A 23,546-nucleotide genomic window follows, 5' to 3' on the forward strand; every position below is an offset into this window, starting at 1 on the left:
CATCATGCCACCTCACCTAGTCACCTTAAATATCTATGTCAACATGGTCAACCTAATTGAGTTACTAAGTCATCATCCTAGTCATTAATAATGCCACATCTTTCATGCCACCCTTGCATGCTACTCCCCATTATATGTTGACATGGCAAAACCACTAAATGGGAAAACTGAAAGGCCTCTCCACTTCCACTTATGGAAGTGAATGCAACACTAAATGTGGGTCTTCGCCACATCGGCATCTTATAATAGCTGATCATGAGAGAATATTAGATAGTTTGAGAGCACGAGAAAGTGGTGATGGCTAGGTTCTTTAGACATGGTTTATCAAGTGATTTATGCTTATAGAGATCTTCTCTTAAAAGTAACTAAACTCAGACCCATTGGGTTTTCTCACATTATGATGTACTTTGTTTTAGAAAGATCTTCTATTAAAAGTGACTAAACTCAATCCCCCTTGGTTAGCTCACATTTTATGATATATTATTTGGGGATATGGTTTGTACTTATAAGGATCTGATAGTGACTAAATGCATACTAGTTGGTTTATCTCACATTATGATGTACTTGGGGATTGAGCACTATTGCATTCATCTCAATTATTGATGTTCATGAGTTCTCAATCTTGTCATGCCCAAACGACATCGAATGGTGGCCAAACTTTTGCAACAGTGTGTGGAGTATCCCTTCCCACTCAAATTGCAAAGTTTAGCCATCATCAAACATCGTTTAGGTGGGATATGGTGCTGCATCTTACATTTTCTACACAGGTTTCTCCTAGAGGACCCAAATGCATAACATTTGGGTTTTTTCCATCTCATCTTTTATGAACAATGTTCGATGGTGGGCCATTCTTTGCACATGTATGTGTGGTACTCCTCTCCACACACTTGCAAAGTTTAGCCACCATTGGACATCATTCAAGCAAGATATGGTGCTCCATCTCACATTTTCTTATTCTCCAAGAGAGTCCAAATGCACAAAAACAAGTTTCTTCGATCTTGTCATGCCCGAACAACATCCAATGGTGGCCAAAGTTAATAAGTGTATGTGGGGTACCCCTCCCACATACTTGCAAAGTTTGGTCATTATTTGTGCGAGAGATATATTGCTCCATATCGCATTTTCTCTACGTGGGTTTCTCCAAGAGGGTCCAAACGCACAAAATTTGGATTTTCTAGATCCCATCATGGGTATTCTAGATCCTATCATGCTCAAACAATGATGTTTGATGATGTTCCATCTTTGCAAGTGTGTGTGGAGTACCCTTCTCTGCACACTTGCAAAGTTTGTTCCGCCATCATACGGAAAGATATGGTACTCCATGTTAAGTTTTCTATGTGGGTTTCTCCAAGAGCATCTAAACACATAAAAATTGGGGTTTTGCGATCTCTTCATGCCTGAATGACGTGCAATGGTGGTGTGGATGAACTTTAAAAGTGTGTGTGGTATATCCCTCCCCGTATACTTGTAAAGTTCAATGGTCCATTGGATGTTATTCAGGTGAGATATGGTGCTTTCATCTCATGTTTTTTACGAGGGTAGAGGGCCCAAATGCATAAAAATTGGGTTTTCTCAATCTCGTCATTCCCAAATGATGCCCAATGGTATCCAAATTTTTTAAGCGTGTGTGGGATACCCCTTCATAGTATGTGTATATTGATGTTTGATACAAATAGCTTTGTCCACTATCATGAATTTAGGCGATGGTATGTCTAAGGGTAGTGTAGGAATGAGCTCTAGTTATTATTTAGAGGACATTCAAAGGATGCTGAGACACATGATATGTCTAAGGGTAGCGTAGGAATGAGCTCTCATTACAATTATTTGAAAGACATGCGAAGGATGATGAGAAATGTAATCTTTGACATTATCGTTATATGTAGAGAGGAAAGAAAGGAGCTTGGGGCTTCTTAAATAGTGGTAGAGAGGAGCTTGGTACAAAAGAGAGAAGCTGAAAGCTTGGTACAAAAGAAAGGAGCTTGGGACCGTTAGCATCACCTTGCTAACATGGAAAAAACACATGCTCCTACACACATAACCATGGAGTAAACATGTACACATGAGCATGGAGTACGAGTCATGGATCAAGAATAAGATAAAAGACACAAGATAAACATACAAGCATAACATCATACTAGTGCATTCCATATCCATGTATCACATATTGTGTGTACAAGAATCATGTGTATGAATCATGTCCATACAATAGTCATAGTCGTATCATGTCATTATATCATATCATATCCAATTTGCATACAAGAGGGGATTTATATAGCCATCCTACCATGTGACTCTTAGGATACCCATGTGACTCTTGGGCTACCCATGTGACTATTGGGCTCCAATAACCCCCACAAGCCCTCTTGTAACCACTTCTTGATATGACATCTTGTAATAGCCAAATCCCACAACTCATTAACCTAAGCTAATGCTACTAATGCTATTTGATGTTCACACCCAAGGTAAAATGCTAGGATGTACACACCCGTCAACACCTGTCTTTCCCTTTGTTTAGTTGGGAGTGTATTATCTCCTATAAATGCCAAGTACATCATGAAAGTCTATGAATAAGTGGCTACCCGACGGTACAATGAAAGCCACTTCAAGTTATATAATATATCATGTAGAACTACAAAAATTGATGGGGTAGACCAAGGAGATGGTGGGAAGATGATTTCCACCAATCTAATGAAGAGGCCACAAGTATATGCTGATGAAGAATCTCATCTATGAGCACTCAAGTGTGCTACCATCTGTGTCAATGTAGCCACCTGCTTCTACTCCATGTGTCTTGGAAGTCCGCTTCATCTCCAGAAGTCCACAAGGTCAGTCCTCCCTTCGGTCCTAAAGTTACAACACCCAACAAGTAACTCCATTTTAGAAATCTATACATCATTTTCTTATGCTTTTAATATTCCCATTTTGGTTTTTGTTTGTTCCTTTTCCTTACAGGCAACTTGGTAGAGACCTCAGTGAACCTTTTATCTAGACATCATGCCTTCTCACTAGGTCTTACGGGTGTCTTGGAAGGTATCTCAAAGAGCTTTCTCCTCTGACTTTCATGCCTCTTTATCGGAGACTTATAGGCGACTCAGTAGGGATCTTCAATACGGATTCCTCTGGACCTCATGCCTTCTCAGTGGGACTTATAAGCGTCTTGGTAGTATCCTCAGTGTAAAACTCTTTCTCTTGCCCTCATGCCTTATTTTAGGACTTAAGGTGATGTCGTCGAGGACTTCGCCTGGGCTTCGTCCAGACCTCATGCCTCTCACTGGGACTTATAAGCGACTCGGTAGTATCCCATCTAAGCATCTCCTCTAACCATCTCATAACTCATTCTTTCAATATTAATATCATGGTGAGGGAACTTGGATCTGGTTATTCAATTCCTGTCTGGACGTTCTCTGCAAAGTTGCAAATCTCTATTGGAGATCATCATTCTAACGTCTCAACTCTTCCAGATCAACCCATGAGTTGTGCCTGCCTTGTCATCGTCATTATAGCCTTCTTTGTCCACCCTTGGCTTTCCGAAAGTTCTTACTCTGCAGAGCCTTTCTTCTACTGCGCTGCTTTGCCATTCCGCCGTTCCTTTTCATTCAATCTGGCTCTTAGTGTATTAATTTCCTTCACAAGTTCTTTCACCTCATTGGTGATTGCCTGATGCACTTCCTTGTATGCTAACTTCAGGGCTACCAATTGATCTTTAACTTCATCATATCTCTGTTGTAGGACTAAAGAATGCTCCCTCGGCATGGTGATAGTACTCTAACCTGACGGCTTGCCATACCCGGCATGATTTCTAAACCTGTCATAACTTCTGTAGGAACAACCCGCATCCCAAGCTTAGTGACTATCTGTTTCCCAAGAGTCCTCACCTTCAATAGATCTGCTTCCAACTATTCAATCCACAACGGAGTTTGCTGTTGAAAATTTCAGGAAGACGAATTGACTTTCTGTTATCCTGGCCTGGCGCTTTTCCCACGGGCTCGCTCCTGAACTCTGGTCTCCTGCCGACACACTACTGCATCCTTTAGCGCTCCGAAGTCAGGGTCTTCATCCTCTCTCGGCAAGATTCTAGCCGGCTTACACCCGGACTCTAGCAGAAGTTGTAGCCGTTCCATATGCTCCTCCCACAAGGAAGACAATTCCGCTGTCATAGTATCCGACAAATCCAGGCACTCTCTGAAGGATCCGCTGTCATAGTTTCTACGTCCAGCATCCAGGCACTCTCTGAAGGATCCCTGCTCTTCAAATGCAGACTCCATCCTCTTCTTTGTGCCGGATAAGTCTTTCGAGCAAAAGCTCTCCCATCTGTTGCTTCAATTCTCCAACCTGAGTCTCTAACACAGCATTTCGACTCTTCAGCGTTCTAACTTCCTCGTGCAGTTGCTCCATCTGTTCTCGGCTAGCCAGTATATCTCCACCTTCAAAGCATACTTCTCCAACAGTAGGGAGGAGTCTGTACTGAGCAGCATCGGTCCTTCGAAGGGTTTAATCGGCAGAGCCAAGGGAATCTTCTCTAAAAATTTTACCGACAAGGGCTTACTCCTCTTTTTTGAAATTTTTGACAGTTTCTTCGGAACCGTCGGCAGCATGCATAGTTTCATCTTCAGCGCGCAGATATCCTTGAACCCTCATTGGTCTCTCTAGATTGCTCCGTCTGTGCAGTCTGCTTAGATGGCTCGGCCTGCTGTAATTGTGAGTTGGCCGAGACGATTGTGGCCTCTCGGACTACTCTCTTTGCTCGGTAGCAACCAGATCCTTAAGTGCTGTCTCTCCAGTTCCCTTTTCCTCCTCTTCCGCCTGGGCGCGAGCTTGGCTCAAAGATCTGACTGCCTGCTCGATGGCCATCCCCGGATCTGATACCTGGTCCCTCGTGAATAAAACTCTTAAATAGTTGGCCCAGGCGAGTGTGCGTGTTTGCCTTGGTGAGCCGGGCGACCTCCTCCTTGAATCTGATGAGAAATACTTTGGCCCAAGCGGCTGACCGGCCCTGTTCTGCTTTCAACAGCCAAGACATCACCTATGTAGAAATATTGATCGCTTTGTTCTGCAAGCATAGCGTCTCCCAAAAAAACTGCTTCTGGGTGGTTCGCCAACCTGTTTTCTCCTAAGATCCTATCGCCAAACAACCCATTAAGTGTTGATGCATCCACCATTGACACATTGTGCCTTCCTTGTAAGGGCAAATGCAATCGCGCTGGTGCAACAACTCAACGTTCAGCTCATAACTTCTTCCTACATACTGCACTGTATCGCCCTTCTGCAACTGAGCCAGAATCTCCAACGCTTCCGGGTGAACAGGGTGGCCTACCAAGTTATACTAGCAAAGGCTGTCAACTGTACTACATGTGGTTGCAAAGGGCGAGAAAAGCTGGAAATGCACCATGGGTATCTGTGAGTGGGTTTGATTAGCATATACGATGGGAGAGAAGAAACGAAAGATAAACTTCACAAAACGGGCATGTGAAGTTAATTTGGGCGAAAAAATACCCCGCCGCCTTGCATGCAACCCTAAAAATGCGTGCCCAATTCTCATAATTAGAATAATAAACTTGCAGCTGCTATAAACCGCCTTTTCATAAGATTCTTCTGGAAATCCTCGAAACTTAATGACCACACATGTACAATTAACCACTGGATCCTCCTCATCATAAAACGGCCAGCATCCGCCCATGGTACGGACGAAGTCAGTACCCATTAACACACTTGGTGAATTTTTCCCCCTGCAAAGTGCCCAATAAAAAAGTACCATCATAGAATTTATCCACAATCCATTACAGTCCCACAAGGTGGTGACCAAGACGGGAATTGAACAGCAAAACTAGATCCCTTTTCTAGAATATCTGAAACTTATAGTTACGATCCACCCACTTCTTCCTCTGTGCTTGTACCACATCGGACACATAGGAACTAATAAATTGCTCTTCCCCCAACGGCACACTAGCTGCTCCATTCGATGAGCCAAGGACTCCTCCGGTCCCAACTTCTCCGTCACTACAATTCTGAGACTCGGAACGAGAAAGCAACGGCCTCCACCCCATACACTAGTTTGAACAGGGTCGATCCGGTTGCCACCTTGTAAGCCATCCTAAAAGTCCACAGTGCCAAATAGAGCTTCTCATCCCAGTCAGTTCGGTTCTCATTGACCAACTTCTTTAAGATCTTCTACACCACCTTATTACTGGACTTCACTTGACCATCGGCTTGTGGATAATAAACAGTAGATTTCTTGTGGATAGTCAGATGCTGAGTCACCAGCTCTTTGATTACCGCATTCAGGAAATGTCCGCCTTGGTCCACTGATGAGTTCCACTGGACAGCCAAAACGGGTCATGATCATCTCATATAGGAATTTTTCCACCAAACTGAGCAAAATTATCCTTCAATGCCCGAGCCTCCACCCACTTTGGGCAGTCATCTGTTGCCACCAAAATGTATCGATTCCCTGTCCATCTAGCCGGTGGCTTAAATGGTCCCACAAAATCCAATCCCCACTTGAAGGGCTCTAGAGGTAACACTGAGTTATGTGGCATTGGATCCCTCTCAGTCGGTTGCCCCAACCTTTGACAAATATCACACTGCTTTGTAAATCTGTAGGCTCTCCGACCAACGTCGGCCACCATAATCTGGCTTGGAAGATCTTTCATCCAGTGCCATCTCCGGCAAAGTGACCACCACTAATACCCTAATGTGCTTCCTTCATCACCGCTTCTTGTTCATACAGCGACACACACCACCGGAGTAGATGGTCTTGCTATAATTTGGAAACTCCGACCAATCACTTCCATCGATCCCGGGTCAAATTGTTCCCCAGCAAGCCTATCTAGACAAACTGTAACATCTCATCATACCAAGTCTATGGCACATCCAAAACGATAACCTCCAATTCGAATAGATCGGCTTCTAGAAAATCATCTGGAACACCGTCCGGAGGTTCCCAACTTTTGAGCCAAGACAGATAACCCGCCACTACATGGGTCGATCCTGGCATATGGACTACTGTAAACTCAAATTCCTACAAAATAAGCATCCATCTAGCTAGCTTCCTTGTTGAATTAGGTTTATTAACCAAGTAGTACAATGAGCATCAAGGAAAAACAGTCGGTGAAAAAAACAATCACAATGTGTTTATCTCCTTCAAAGGTTTCCATAATTAAAGTGCTAGGTATTATGCCTTAAAGTTTGGAGCTCTTAAAAAAGTATTCTAAGGCTTTCAAATCTTGATCATTAAAAGCCCAAATTTCAAATTCTTTACAAATACAAGCTTAATACTCCTCCCTACATCAAATTTATGCCTTTTTATAGAAAAACACCTAATCCTTGTTCATAAAGCTTTCATCTCATGAGATTCTACCCAATTATCTATCAATTCTCCTTTCCCCCTTTTTTTACATTTTTAGGGAAATTTTTTCAAACAATCAGGAAAAACAGTCACAGTGTAAATGATAAAAATAAATAAATAAATAACAGTCGGTCGTGGTGGCGAAGGGTCTGGCAAGACAACGAGTGTTGATCTTTGTAGAGAGTCTTCCTCTTCAATCTCTGCGGGAAATCCTAGAAACAACAGAAGAGTGTCTGCACCATAACATTGCAGCAAGAAGTTGGGGCAGAGATAGAGAGGCAAAGCTCTTCAGAAGCAGAAAAGTACCATATGGCGGACAACACCATGTACCACAGCGGATGGCCATGGGCGCACCAAGAAGTGCAGATTGGCTTCCCATCCGAAGGTGTAGTAGCATCCCCTGATGGCCGCATAGAAGTGTGCTCCTTAGCGCCAAAAAGGCCAAGAAAAAGCGAAATTATTAAAAGAAAGAGATTTTTTGAAAATAAAATTACCCTAAACATTACTCGCCCTAAGTGCTCACCCCGCCCACAGAAAGGCGATCGTTCATTAGCACTTAAGCAAGCTACAACAAAAGATCTTAATCCCTCATTAAAGAAGTAAATCTAGTAGACATCATGTGGTCATTGGCGCCTTCTAGCATAATCTCCCCTCACATGGGGTTTTGAGGGAGAGCAAATCAAATCAAGAAAGCATGCACGCTAGTAATAAATACTAATCTAGGATTAGGCATTTGACTTCTAATCAAGAGCTTGTGGGCAAAGAGAAGATTAAATCTTCTCATCCCGTCATGATGGCTATTAAACATAAATATACTACCTTGCACACGAGAGAGAGAGAGAGAGAGAGAGAAGAGAGACAACATGCACGGGCGAGTCCGGAGAGTTGCACTTAGTTAACCCTCATGAGAGGGTTAAATCCTCGATGTGAAGCTCCTAGGGGCTCACTCCATCTGTACTTGTTTCACCCTCATGAGAGGGTTAAATCCTCGATGTGAAGCTCCTAGGGGCTCACTCTATCTGTACTTGTTTCACCCATGTAGAGATTCAATGTCTACGTAGAGAGCAAGAAAGAGGGAGCTATGGAAAGCTCCTAGGGGCTCACTCCATCTGTACTTGTTTCACCCATGTAGAGATTCAATGTCTACGTAGAGAGCAAGAAAGAGGGAGCTATGGAAAGCTCAGCCTTCACTTCATGCCACATTTATGCAAGAGGGACTTGGTAGAGAGCAAAGAGAGGGGAGAGAAGGAGAGAAGCTAGAGCATCGCCATCCCTACAAGCACACACCAATAATCAAGAATGCAAGAAAGCAAACACAAGCAAGCGTACATCCACAACCTCAAATGAGAGAGAGAGAGAGAGAGACAAGAAGCAAAACTCAAATAAGACTAATGGGATTGTGCCTTTTCATATTTCATGAATGTCTTATATACAAGAGCTCATAGTTACAATGGTCGGCTGCCCATTTACAATTGGGGGCCCAAAACTAGTCTTCCTAGCTCTATGTACAACTATTCCTCATGATTGAAATTACACAAGTCGTAAGCTCGCTCATCCCATGTCCCTTTTACGTTAAGCGCATAGCGTGGTTACAAAAGATGAGTACAATAAGCATAGCCACGTTTGCAAAAGTAATGCTAACCAAAGTGGTTAACATACCCCTCTCCCTAATTCAGGTTCATCCTCGGAGCTGGGCGAATCTATTTGTAGTAGATCAAATATGTGTGGATGAAGTCGTGGCACAAGGTTGGAGTAGGGGAGGCTCGATGGAAGACCTTGTAGCTAGTCCAAAATGTCGTCTCCATCATATCTTTAAAAGTTTGCAGTCTTCAAGCAGGCATCCACATTATGCACTCATAATATCCACAAGCAGGCTCGATGGAAGACCTTGTAGCTAGTCCAAAATGTCGTCTCCATCATATCTTTAAAAGTTTGCAGTCTTCAAGCAGGCATCCACAAGCAGGCATCCACATTATGCACTCATAATATCCAAAATTTTGCTTGAGCATCAGCCCTTTGCTGATGTCAAAGGCCAAGCTCTACGCGCCTTCATGGTAATGGTCCCAATTTGGAAAAGACTCCAGTAATATGATGATCAAGTTGAAAAACCTGATCACCACGTGAACAAACTCGTTGAAGCGCTTGATCATTGTGTCTTCAGTACATGGCGGTTGCGCCATCGAAGGAGAGAACCACAGAAAATTGAATTGCAGCTTTGGGTTCTTCTTTTTCTCCTTGTAGATTAGATTCCGCACCCACCATCTTCTTATGGGTAGGTATTCTGGGCTAATGCGGAGTGCTCATGGCACCTTGCAGAGGTTTCCTAGATGAAGGGTTTGAGCAGAAAACGGTGCCTCTAGGCCAGCTGCTTGCCCATGAGTTTGAAAGTGATGGGGCAACAAGCAGTAGTAGGTGGCCGATAGTATCTGCCCACGCTCTCTGGGTGGATGCTCTTGCCTCCATTGTCAATGTTTGGCCTAAAGGTATGGATGCAGGACGTTGATGTCCATGCGGTCCATAATGCGGGAGATGGGCATGTCTTGGAGCAACCGAGTAGGATAGTAATCGCTTGCTCGAACTCCATGTGGTCGAGGGGGTCTTGCCAGTTGAGAGGGTTAAGTGAAGGGTCAACCTCCTCGCACTCCACTGGTGGCAGCGACGACGGAATCTCTTCTTCTTCAAGGGTTGGGTGGGAGGGGTGATGTGTCGGTGAGATGAGGGTGGAGGGGTTGTCGATGTGGAGGCTCTCGTGGGGGCAAGGTGGGTGTCAAAGATGGGTGGGGGCTTGGTTGAAGTGGACGGGATGTCACGGGAATACAGTGTGCATTCCTAACTATAATGACAAGGAGGGTGGTGAGGGGGTGAGGTGGGTGATGGAGGTGGGGTAGTAAAATGAATTGGGGGAGAAGAGGTTTGGGGACGGAAGAAGGGAGTGTGGATACACCAGATGGGGGTGCTGGTGGTGGTGGTTGAGTGATGGTACTTGGGTGAGTGATGGTACTTGGTTGAGTGATGGTACTTGGGTGAGAGGAACTGGGTGGTGGAGGGGGAGGTGGGGGAGATGAGGATGGTGGGGCTAGAGGTGGGAGGTTGCCTTGGCTGTCGTCGCCTCTATCATAGCCATCGTCGTCATGAGCATCTTCTACCGAGTCAGGTAGTCCATGTGATCAGAAAAATGCTTCAGATGTTGTTGCTTCCTCAAGGGTGAATTTGGGGAATTCCACGTGTGAGACGTCAAACTAGTAGATTCATGTGGCTTCCACCTTCATTTGCTCATGACATGTGTGGTATAGTATAAGGACGCCCTGAATAAGGGGGAAGGGCATTAGTGCGGAGGGAGTGGTAGGCTTCATTGAAGACGTGCCATCCCCTACCATGTAGATGTTGCAAGGCATTGCTTGTCCTTTGGGAGGGAAAGGGGTATGGACACACACCTTTCGGGGGACGGAGAGGTCAATAACATCAGTTGGGTCAAATGGAAAGCCGAAGCGAAGGAATTGACTCCAGCTAATCAATGGCTTGGACAGGGTGGGGAGCCAACTTGTAGAAGTCATGGGGGTGGGTGAACGATATGAGGCGCTGGAAGTAAAAGTGGGGGATGTGGGTGATGCTAGCAACTATAGGGAGCTTGGTGAGGAGATAGGTGTAGGTCTGGCAGGAGAGTGGCCCATTCAAAAAGGCGTTGTGTTGGAGTAGGTTGAGCCTGACACCCTTGTAATGTACATCAACTTTTGAAAAAGCAATGGCCGACATCGATTACGGTAAGTATAAATAAAATTTTGAAATCAATTAACATTTAAATCTGTGTCTGTGGCTGCCCTACAGCAAGCCGACTGCTGTAGGGGGGCCATATAAAATGGCCCCCAATCCCTTGCCACATTTTGTATCATTCCGGGATTCTTCTTGTGTATATAGAGCAGAGTTACGCCTCTCTCTCTCTCTCTCTCTCTCTCTCTCTCTCTCTCTCTCTCTCTCTCTCTCTCTCTCTCTCTCTCTCTCTCTCTCTCTCTCTCTCTCTCTCTCTTGTGCTGTTATTTTCTACATTGCGTTTTGCTCGTGTTCCTAGCTTTGGTCATCATCCCCGCTGCGTATTCTGACAACCCCCCCGGGCCCCGCGGGGGTCCCCGTTCAGATCCTCACCAGGGGACAGAGAGAGAGGCAGGCTCTTAGGCAGCAGAGCACCAAGGTCCGGTTCGTAGCCGGCAGCAGAGCACCAGGATCCAGAGTGGTGGACGGTTGGCCCGTGCTCGGGCCACAAGCTGACTACCATCAGTGAGGCCAACTGGCCCCACTGAACCCCTGACGAGGCCTTCCCAGCACTCTCCCTCTCCGATGGACCACTCTCAACCGGTCCCTTCTCTTTCCTCTCCACTCCCCACCCCCCCTCCTCCACCTCCTCCCCCGTCCTCGTCCCTGTTTTCCCACAATGGTCCCCTCTGCCCTGCCCTCTTCCTTTGAGCCCGCTCTCCCCCCTCCCTCCACCTATCCAAAGCACTCCCGCCACCCTCCAGCAGCACCCGACCCGGAGGCAGCCGACGAGTTCCGTTTGCCATTTGATCCATAGATACATGGAGTCGGTAGAGATAACCATTGCCGCTTTCCGGGTGAGGGCTCTCCCGCCAGAGCCCCCAAGTGGGGCCCGCATGATCTTGGGGCTACCTCTGGATTACAGTTTCTTCCGATGTCTCCTGGTGGAAGGGACATATCTTTTTGAAGAGACAGTAGCGCCCATTCGGATATGTGTGGTGTTCCATCACTCCAAACCTTCTATGCCACAGAGTGGCGCAATCATCTTTTCTTTTCCTTTTGAGTGCAGCCCCGGAGAGGGAGTGGGACTCGGAGTCGGCGGCTACCACCATCCGGGGCAAGCAGACCAGCTTTCACACCATCTTCACGATCTTCGCATCCTCTATGTGATCACCCACCTCTGGCCCATGGCCAAGATGGCGCTTGGAGGCTCAGGCCATAGGGACCAAGACGGGGTGGTGGTGGCCTCCAGCTTGGAGGTGCTGCTCTTGTGTTCCTGCATATCTCAGTACCACTCTCCCCCCTCTTACAGATACCTCCATTGTGATCGATGGAGTTCGGAGTATGCCTACTCTCGCGCTCAGACAATGTGGCAACACATGGAGGACAAGTGAGGAGATAGGTGTAGGTCTGGCAGGAGAGTGGCCCATTCAAAAAGGCGTTGTGTTGGAGTAGGTCGATGAGCCGGAAGGGTTTCTAAGGAGGAAGGGTGAGTACTCGAAGCTCTGCTACTATATCCAAAAGGGCATCTACTTTCTGATCTGTGGTGCTAGAGGAGGGAGCAGAGGAAGTAGGTGGCGGTTGTGTAACTCTGGCTTCAGCTTCTCCCAAGTGTTCCTCCATCTCATGGATGGTATCCTTCGATACCTCCTTGTATCTTTGGAAATCCATCTTTGTTTGTGCAAGGGCCTCCTTTGCAGATTGTTCTCTAGCTTTGGAGACTTAGGCAATGGTATCTCCCACAAAAAGTTTGTGGTGGGCCGTGTGGGGGCATGTTGGAGTTGTGCAGTTCAGTAATCCTTTTGAAGGCTTTCCAGAGCTGCTACTCCTTCTCATCTATCTTATTCTGTAGCTAGAGGTTATGCAGTTTGACCTGGTAGTGATCGACGGCGGTCGGAGACCTGCATCTCCTGCTCCTTTTCTAGAAGCATCTCTCATTGTGAGCGGCCACCTCATGTTGATAGTAGATACAATCTTTCATCTGAGTGATTAACTCTCTGGCTATGTGAGAAAAGCCTAGTGCAAAATTGGGCACATCACCATGGGCTGCATGCACACTCTGTGTGTATGCTTGGTTGGATCGAAAGCTCCCTGATGGTGCCCACCAACAGAGGGTGTATGGTGTGTTTTGATGAGAAGAGTGAGGGGAGGAGGGTCCAGCCTCTGTGACATGAGGGGGGAAATCTATAAAGTGATCTAGGGGTGGTGTTTTGAAAAGGTTATATGTTGGAAAAATTCTTGTTTTTGCCTCTCCTCCTCCTCGGCCTTTCTTCTTACTTCCTCAGCCTTGCCAGCTCCTCTTGTGTAGGTCCTCGACTGGGCAGTGGGGGTACTTGCTCCTTGCCCATAGGATCGGGGTGGTGGCGCTTTCTTCTTACTTCCTCAACCTGCCAGCTCCTCCTATGTAGGTCCTTGACTGGGCAGTGGGGGTACTTGCTCCTTGCCCATAGGATCGGGGTGGTGGCGCTTTGTGGGTGGTGACTTTGGAGAGGACAGTGGTGGCGGGGGCATAGAAATCGACACCACATTTGGGACACTCAGCTGGATGGCACGGGGTAACTCCTCCCACCCGTCTGTATGATAAAGGAACTTTGTCAATAAGGTGGCTGCTCCTACCTTCCCCTACTACGGGTTAGAGCATACTGCATGAAGCTCCTTGTGCAAGTATTTTGCCCAGTTGACCATCTGTCCTTGGTGCCCCCCGACCAAAGTAGACATGTTGCACACCTGCTGAATCTATCTATTCAGTGTGTGGTGAGAAGAAACTATAGGGATCGGGCTAGCATGACCAAATCCTCCTGAGTAATGTTTGCCCACTCCACCTCATCCTTGTTGGTCGTGCCCCTGTAGGTGCCTCTGGTCAGCTTGGGGGAATTTGTGAGCCTGACATATGGTTGGTCCAAGTGGGTGTGCTATAAAGCCTCTCTGATAAGCTCCACGTTGGAGCTGCACTCTTTGTGGATGGCCCTCATTAACTATATCTTCCCCTGTGTGCAAGTTTGCATCATATGTCTCAGTAAAATATTGACTGCCCCCATGGCTCTAGAGTAGGCAATCCTCCCAGTCCCACCTACTCTAGCTTTGTCACGATTGTAGGGTCTGCTACCACTGCCTTGATAACGTGGTCATGTGAAGAGCAGCTTGTGCTCCACCTTGTGGTTATTCTTCATAAGTGGATGCACAGTGTGGCCATTCACTTTGCTTCATGAGGGCCTCCCCCAAATGTGAGCTGTGTGGAATGGCGGGCATACTCTTCAAAGCACCCCCCCATTGGACGCTTCCTCCTGAATGATGGCAGTGTGGTGGAGGACCTCAGAAGAATCTGAGGTGTTAGTCATTGTGGATAAAGGGTGTGAGAACAGGAAGGCTTGCGAGAAAAAACTGCAAGAGTTTGGCTACACAGAAAGGTGAAAGTAAGGAAATGAGGGAGTGGGCCCCAAATTTATACATTTCTAGAAGGACACAGCCGTGGCATTTGGATGGTACGGGCATGACAATTCTAGCAAACGGGCGTGGCATCTTGAGAAAATGGCCGTGGCAACCCTGGTTTGGAATTGGTATGGGTGTGGCAATTGTTAGAATGGGCGTACCAGGCTTGGGGTGAGAAGGGAACGGGTGTGACACTTCAGTTGTGGGAATGGTACACCCGTGGACAAATTTGGAACGGTCGAGACAGATGGGGTGATGATGAAACAGTCATGGTACTTCTTTGTACTTCTTTTTGTGATTTGGTATGGTTGTGGAAAATTGATTGAGTTGCAATGTCTGTGGCCTTTTTAGTGAATTTTGGTGCGACTGTGGCATATTCTAAACGAGGGAAAATTTGAAGTTCTACTTGGTGCGGCCATTGCAAATTGGGAAGACAAATGGTACGGCCGTGGTAGATTTGGTACGGCCGTGGCTTTTCAAAAATTTATTTTTTAGGGCACCCTAAATCAGGCTTTATATCCATGGGCTATGCTGCTAGCACCCCATTGCGGGTTTTGTACTGATCCATGTCCAATTTGCCAAAGTTAGGATACGATTCCAATTTGGTGATGGCAAGGTGGGCACATCTGATTCATAGGAGGAAGCAAAGGCTGATAAATAAGGGAGTACCTAAAATTGAAGAGGTTGACAATGGCTTTGGAGTACTCCGAGGTAGCCTTACCATAATGGGGGGAGGAGTTGCTAACGTTGAGGGTATGTCATGTGTAAGATTCCTCCCCAGCCTCTCAAAATGTCCAGCATATTCTCCTGTAATCAATCCCTCTTCAGAAATATAAAGACCTTGTTTCTAACTGTTTTAACCTAGAGAGAGAAAATAATCTAGAGAGAGAATATTTAGATTTTGAATATTTTTGGATAGAAAAATATCTCACCTTATTAAAATGAATTCCCCTGAAACAGAAATTCAGAAAGAATTTTCCAATGTGCAATTGGAATTAATTGGAAATAGGTATAAAGAACCTTAGTCTAAGGGTCTAGATTTTCAGAAATTTTTGGATTATGGTCCAATTAAGGTTCCTATGGGCCAATAGCATCAATCCATGTGTAGGGAGGAGATAAATCCTATTTGTAAAAGAAGATACCCAAAAATGAGTAAATGCTCACATAAGATGAAGAGTTGAAAATATACAAGGTTTATTAGTAAAAAACTATGAGTAATATCAAAAAAATGAGATAAATTGAGTATCCAAAAATGAGTAAATGCTCACATAAGATGAAGAGTTGAAAATGTACAAGGTTTATTAGTAAAAAAAACTATGAATAATATCAAAAAAATGAGATAAATTGAGTATCCAAAAATGAGTAAATGCTCACATAAGATGAAGAGTTGAAAATGTACAAGGTTTATTAGTAAAAAACTATGAGCAATATTAAAAATATGAGATATTTTGGGTATAATCATTCCATTTTGACACATATGTAAGGAAGGGGAGTTCTTTAAAGGAGGTGCATATTTCACATGCTTGAATGAGTTTTAAACTCAAAAATAATGTGAATTTTTTATCTCTCCTCTCTCTTGAACCAAACCAAATCAAAATGGAACCAAACCGAATCAAAACGTAACCAAACTAGGTCCAAATCTAGTCCAAATTCAACCAAACTGACTTGGAAAATTCTAGAATCAGTTTGTTTGGTTAGGAGCTCAATTTTTCCTATAAATAGAAGCCTCCCCTTGTTGAAAAAAATATAGTGTTTACACATTGTTACTCTACTCCACCTAAGCCAAGAACTGTGAATTCTTTAATAATTCACTAGTTTTTGACACTTCTCTCTTTCTTCGATTCCCATTGGTGGCTCCATCAACATACTAAACCAATTAATTGGTTGGGGGCCTCTACCGTGAAAAAAGAATCAAGCAAATTGTAAGGTATGGATGTGAATATATGATATGTGATGTGAAGGAATCTGAAGTGATGAGATGGAAAATGATGGGATGGGATGAGTACACATATAACTGGAATGTGGAATAAGCAATGTGGATTGATGAGGGATAATGTGGAAAAATGAGAGTTAATATAGAAACTGTATTTTGTGACTGTTTGTAAATACTATTTGTAAATGACTGTTTTTTGTCAAGAATGCTGGGAAAGCATTTTGACCATCTTGTGATTAAGGTCGTGGAGACCTAACTGATAAAGTTGCAACTGCTGACGGAGAGTCAATGCAGGACGTCTCGCGTAGCAAGGTCGGCCAAGGTCTTGACCAGCCTCGGTGTGATTAAAATGGTGAGCTTCCGGTACGGTGGATGAGGGGCCAAGGAAGCGGCCTATGAGTGAAGCGCTAGGTCACCTACGAAGGATCCTAGAGGGTGCTGACCATACGCTGCTCGGGCTCTGGGTCACCCAGGATACCCACGCGTGCGTCGAGGAAGATATTGAAACAAGGAGTAAGAGTTGTTTTCTGAAACCGGGCATGGATCTGGTTGACTGACCTTGCTGGTCCTCAACGGATGAGTCCATGGCTCTTTTTATATGGATCTGTTGGTTGATCTTGCTGATCTTCAACAAGAGTCCATCTTGATAAGTGATTATATTGCCGAGTATTATGGGCTAGGAACTATAGAAACGGCCCCTGAGTGGACAGGTGGTGAGCGTTCTAGTTGCCAATGATGCCATAGATACTCTGATGAAGGAATGATGGGAAATTAAGAATCAACCGGATAAATTGGAAGATGGTGATCAGTGATACTATGGTTTTATTAAAGGATTGTTTTAAAACTGGTTGAATCTGTGAAAAGGCAATTTCATATTGGGTGTGTAAGTGGTGTGACTAGTTTTATTTTTGCATGAACTTCTGGCTAGGGGGCCTTGGAACTCTTTTCCTTGGTACCCGGGACAAAACCTAACCAAATTATTAACTTGATCCCATCACTATAGTGGTTGGGCGGTTGGCTAACCCATGGGACTGGATGGGGTTAGGCTGGACTGATGGATCCGTAAATCGAGACTCAACTTTTGTTATTACGATAGATAAAGTAAATCCCGGATAGTAATTGTTCTATGGATAGGAATCAACGGCTGTGTCTCTTGAATGGGAAAAAAAGCGTTGATCCCAATGATCCAAGTGCAAGTTTCTTCCTTGATCTGATCAAGTATCTTCAAGATGCAATTGGATCAGCTTGATCAGAAATGATCTTGACTACGTTAGAGTAAAAAGTTTTCCTGGTGGAATCACCCGTGCTTTCCGATAAAGGAAGTTTTTTCAGGTTCAATTTTGGAACAACCGACGGATTAGTCTCTTATCCGGATATCCGTGGTGGGTGAGGCCCCGAATGTGGGACCCCTGTCCCCCCGCGCGAGAAGTGCTACTTCCGCTGCACGTATCCCGAATCCGTTGCTCGATGGGAACAGGGATCTTACAGTTGGTATCAGAGCGTTTGGTTAAAAAAGATCAACTAAGAAGACAAATATGTCAAAAATTTATCAAGAAACACAAAAAGGTTATAATTGTGTGATATAATTCATACAAGTTGATATTCAAACTGAAATTCGTAATTTGGTAATTGGGTCTTCACAGATGGAAGTACCGCAATTATATAGAATCCCTGACTTGCTTGAGGCCTAGACATGATGGTATTTACCCTATAATTCCAAGGGCCGTGAGACTACCGTATATACCGAGAGTATAACTGCAGCTCTTTACTGACAGTATATACGAGTAAATCTAAGACTTGAAATTATAAGCATTAATGCTATCCAGATAATGATTTCGAATGTGGTTGATATGATTTTTAAATCTGTTTGAGAATTGATGAACTGATTTGGATTCTGATTGAAAAATGATGATTTCTGAAATTTAGTTGCAATATAATAATTGGAACGAAACCACAATGAGGATGAATGGGACGAGTCCCTGTGATGATATTCATATAACTGGAAAGATGATAACGAATTCAGCAAATCCCTATCTATGAGATTAGTAGATTGTGTTGCCAGATTGCTACTGTTAACACTTGACTCGGTAGATCAAGTTAAGGGATGACAAATTGAGGAGGACTAGCTTAACTGAAATTCCCGTAGAGGAATGTTCAGAAGGGAATTTTTTTGGTCTAATGGACCATTATCGTGTTAAAGATATGAATGATATGATTTGAATAAATTGTTATTTAATGATGAGTTCTATTTAAGAGATAATTATCCTTGTATTCTGTTGGGTTGACCAGAATATAAGGAACCCTAGAATAAATTAGATCTTAACTAAAAGAGTTGTCCTCTACTTGGCAAGATGAGGACATCTTGCACTTTTTAAGTGGGGTAGAATGTAAGATTCCTCCCCAGCCTTCGAGGTATACAGAGGTAAGAATCTCCCTTTTTGATCTTATAATTATTCCCTCTCTAAAATAAAAAAAAAAGATTCTGTTTAAAAAAGGAAGACCCTTTCCCTAGAATACTTCTCAGGAGTCACCGCTGTTTTAAGGATTCAGAACAATGAGTTCAGAAGTGAAAATTGGTGTTTTGGATACCAAGGTTTTGGTTTTCATTCGAGTGTACGGCCCAAAAGAAGTTCTTTATCTCTTGGGGAGTATAAGAAGTTATCCCCCAGATATTGTGAGCATTATCTGAAAGAAGTTATCCCCCAGATATTGTGAGCCTTATCTAAAAGAAGTTATCCCCCAGATATTGTGAGCCTTATCTGAATTCAATGAAAGTAGGTGACTTAATATACAAGCTTCTTTTATCTCCTCATCTCAAAGTTCTTAATGCCTTCTATAGAAAATGTGCCAAACCAAAATCATGGAAAGACGGTAAAACTTCAGTGACAAGATACCGTTGGCTTCTAAGTTATGCTAGCTCCTTCTTTTATATAAGTCGTAACTTTTACTTGTCGCTCACAGTAATCTTACTCCCATCGATCTCCTTTCTTCTTAATCTCCTTTATGGCTTGGCAACAAGAATTAGTTTTATCCATGATGATTTCTCACCTTTAAGACACAAGTGAGTCTGTAAAGAAAGATTTTATAGAACAGTATGAGCACTCACTTTTTCCTCACCTAGGAACTTTTGTAGCTCAGACCAAATGGCGGACCTATCAAGACATAATTAGGGTAACACCCTAGGGTCAGCAGCACTTTCGTAACAATGTCCGCTTGGCCATGGTTATTGAAGCCTTAGGTTTGGGTCCCCGATACTACTGCGTCATGAGATCAAGGCATCTTGGGTTTTCTGAGCGGGTCTTCTTACTGGCGTGTTTTCTTCCTCATCAGAAGATATGCCTTTACCCCGTTTTTGGCTTGCCTCTCAGAGGTCCTTTTGTTAGATCACCTCATACCACTGAGATAGGTGCGGCAATAACCAGCAGAATCATTCCCATTGATGAGTTACCCTATACTTGTGCAGCTTGTGAGTGCTGCTTTTGTGACCATATGATGGACGGGCTTATGGAAGTGTAAAGAGTTCTTCTATCTTTACTGTATAAGTTCCGAGAATGAATAAAGTTTAAATCTTGTTCTTATTTTGAATCTTGCTCTCTTTAAGACTTTTCTTGGTGGTTAATCCTGATTTAAATTTTTCTCTAAGTCTCATAATTCGTGCATCTTGCAAAATTATCCCAGTTTGCGAGATGAGGACATCTCGCGTTTTTTAAGTGGGGTAGAATGTAAGATTCCTCCCCAGCCTCTCAAAATGTCCAGCATATTCTCCTGTAATCAATCCCTCTTCAGAAATATAAAGACCTTGTTTCTAACTGTTTTAACTTAGAGAGAGAAAATATTCTAGAGAGAGAATATTCAAATTTTGAATACTTTTGGATAGAAAAATATCTCACCTTATTAAAATGAATTCCCCTAAAACAGAAATTCAGAAAGAATTTTCCAATGTGCAATTGAAATTAATTGGAAATAGGTATAAAGAACCTTAGTCTAAGGGTCTAGATTTTCAGAAATTTTTGGATTATGGTCCAATTAAGGTTCTTATGGGCCAATAGCATCAATCCATGTGTAGGGAGGAGATAAATCCTATTTGTAAAAGAAGATACCCAAAAATGAGTAAATGCTCACATAAGATGAAGAGTTGAAAATATACAAGGTTTATTAGTAAAAAACTATGAGTAATATCAAAAAAATGAGATAAATTGAGTATCCAAAAATGAGTAAATGCTCACATAAGATGAAGAGTTGAAAATGTACAAGGTTTATTAGTAAAAAAAACTATGAATAATATCAAAAAAATAAGATAAATTGAGTATCCAAAAATGAGTAAATGCTCACATAAGATGAAGAGTTGAAAATGTACAAGGTTTATTAGTAAAAAACTATGAGCAATATTAAAAATATGAGATATTTTGGGTATAATCATTCCATTTTGACACATATGTAAGGAAGGGGAGTTCTTTAAAGGAGGTGCATATTTCACATGCTTGAATGAGTTTTAAACTCAAAAATAATGTGAATTTTTTATCTCTCCTCTCTCTTGAACCAAACCAAATCAAAATGGAACCAAACCGAATCAAAACGTAACCAAACTAGGTCCAAATCTAGTCCAAATTCAACCAAACTGACTTGGAAAATTCTAGAATCAGTTTGTTTAGTTAGGAGCTCAATTTTTCCTATAAATAGAAGCCTCCCCTTGTTGAAAAAAATATAGTGTTTACACATTGTTACTCTACTCCACCTAAGCCAAGAACTGTGAATTCTTTAATAATTCACTAGTTTTTGACACTTCTCTCTTTCTTCAATTCCCATTGGTGGCTCCATCAACATACTAAACCAATTAATTGGTTGGGGGCCTCTACCGTGAATAAAGAATCAAGCAAATTGTAAGGTATGGATGTGAATATATGATATGTGATGTGAAGGAATCTGAAGTGATGAGATGGAAAATGATGGGATGGGATGAGTACACATATAACTGGAATGTGGAATAAGCAATGTGGATTGATGAGGGATAATGTGGAAAAATGAGAGTTAATATAGAAACTGTATTTTGTGACTGTTTGTAAATACTATTTGTAAATGACTGTTTTATGTCAAGAATGCTGGGAAAGCATTTTGACCATCTTGTGATTAAGGTCGTGGAGACCTAACTAATAAAGTTGCAACTCTTGACGGAGAGTCAATGCAAGACGTCTCGCGTAGCAAGGTCGGTCGAGGTCTTGACCAACCTCGATGCGATTTAAAATGGTGAGCTTTCGGTACGGTGGATGAGGGGCCAAGGAAGCGGCCTATGACTGAAGCGCTAGGTCACCTGCGAGAAGGATCCTAGAGGGTGCTGACCATACGGTGCTCGGGCTCTGGGTCGCCCAGGATATCCACGCGTGCGTCTAGGAAGATATTGGAACAAGGAGTAAGAGTTGTTTTCTGAAACCGGGCATGGATCTGGTTGGCTGACCTTGCTGGTCCTCAACGGATGAGTCCATGGCTCTTTTTATATGGATCTATTGGTTGATCTTGCTGATCTTCAACAAGAGTCCATCTTGATAAGTGATTATATTGCCGAGTATTATGGGCTAGGAACTATAGAAACGGCCCCTGAGTGGACAGGTGGTGAGCGTTCTAGTTGCCAATGATGCCATAGATACTCTGATGAAGGAATGATGGGAAATTAAGAATCAACCGGATAAATTGGAAGATGGTGATCAGTGATACTATGGTTTTATTAAAGGATTGTTTTAAAATTGGTTGAATCTGTGAAAAGGCAATTTCATATTGGGTGTGTAAGTGGTGTGACTAGTTTTATTTTTGCATGAACTTCCGGCTAGGGGGCCTTGGAACGCTTTTCCTTGGTACCCGGGACAAAACCTAACCAAATTATTAACTGGATCCCATCACTACAGTGGTTGGGCGGTTGGCTAACCCATGGGACTGGGCTGGACTGATGGATCTGTAAATCGAGACTCAACTTTTGTTATTACGATAGATAAAGTAAATCCCGGATAGTAATTGTTCTATGGATAGGAATCAACGGCTGTGCCTCTTGAATGGGAAAAAAAGCGTTGATCCCAATGATCCAAGTGCAAGTTTCTTCCTTGATCTGATCAAGTATCTTGAAGATGCAATTGGATCAGCTTGATCAGAAATGATCTTGACTATGTTAGAGTAAAAAGTTTTCCTGGTGGAATCACCCGTGCTTTCCGGTAAAGAAAGTTTTTCTGGGTTCGATTTTGGAACAACCGATGGATTAGTCTCTTATCCGGATATCCGTGGTGGGTGAGGCCCCGAATGTGGGACCCCTGTCCCGCGCGAGAAGTGCTACTTCCGCTGCCCGTATCTCGAATCCGTTGCTCGGTGGGAATAGGGATCTTACAGTTGGTATCAGAGCGTTTGGTTAAAAAAGATCAACTGAGAAGACAAATATGTCAAAAATTTATCAAGAAACACAAAAAGGTTATAATTGTGTGATATAATTCATACAATTTGATATTCAAACTGAAATTCGTAATTTGGTAATTGGGTCTTCAGATGGAAGTACCGCAATTATATAGAATCCCTGACTTGCTTGAGGCCTAGACATGATGGTATTTACCCTATAATTCCAAGGGCCGTGAGACTACCGTATATACCGAGAGTATAACTACAGCTCTTTACTGACAGTATATACGAGTAAATCTAAGACTTGAAATTATAAGCGTTAATGCTATCCAGATAATGATTTCGAATGTGGTTGATATGATTTTTAAATCTGTTTGAGAATTGATGAACTGATTTGGATTCTGATTGAAAAATGATGATTTCTGAAATTTAGTTGCAATATAATAATTGGAACGAAACCACAATGAGGATGAATGGGACGAGTCCCTGTGATGATATTCATATGACTGGAATGATGATAATGAATTCAACAAATCCCTATCTATGAGATTAGTAGATTGTGTTGCCAGATTACTACTGTTAACACTTGACTCGGTAGATCAAGTTAAGGGATGACAAATTGAGGACTAGCTTAACTGAAATTCCCGTAGAGGAATGTTCAGAAGGGAATTTTTTCGATCTAATGGACCATTATCGTGTTAAAGATATGAATGATATGAT

This window comes from Cibotium barometz, chromosome 49, assembly GCF_041138505.1.
Source record: "Cibotium barometz isolate CiBa-2024 chromosome 49, ASM4113850v1, whole genome shotgun sequence".
NCBI classification, from domain to species: Eukaryota; Viridiplantae; Streptophyta; class Polypodiopsida; order Cyatheales; family Cibotiaceae; genus Cibotium; species Cibotium barometz.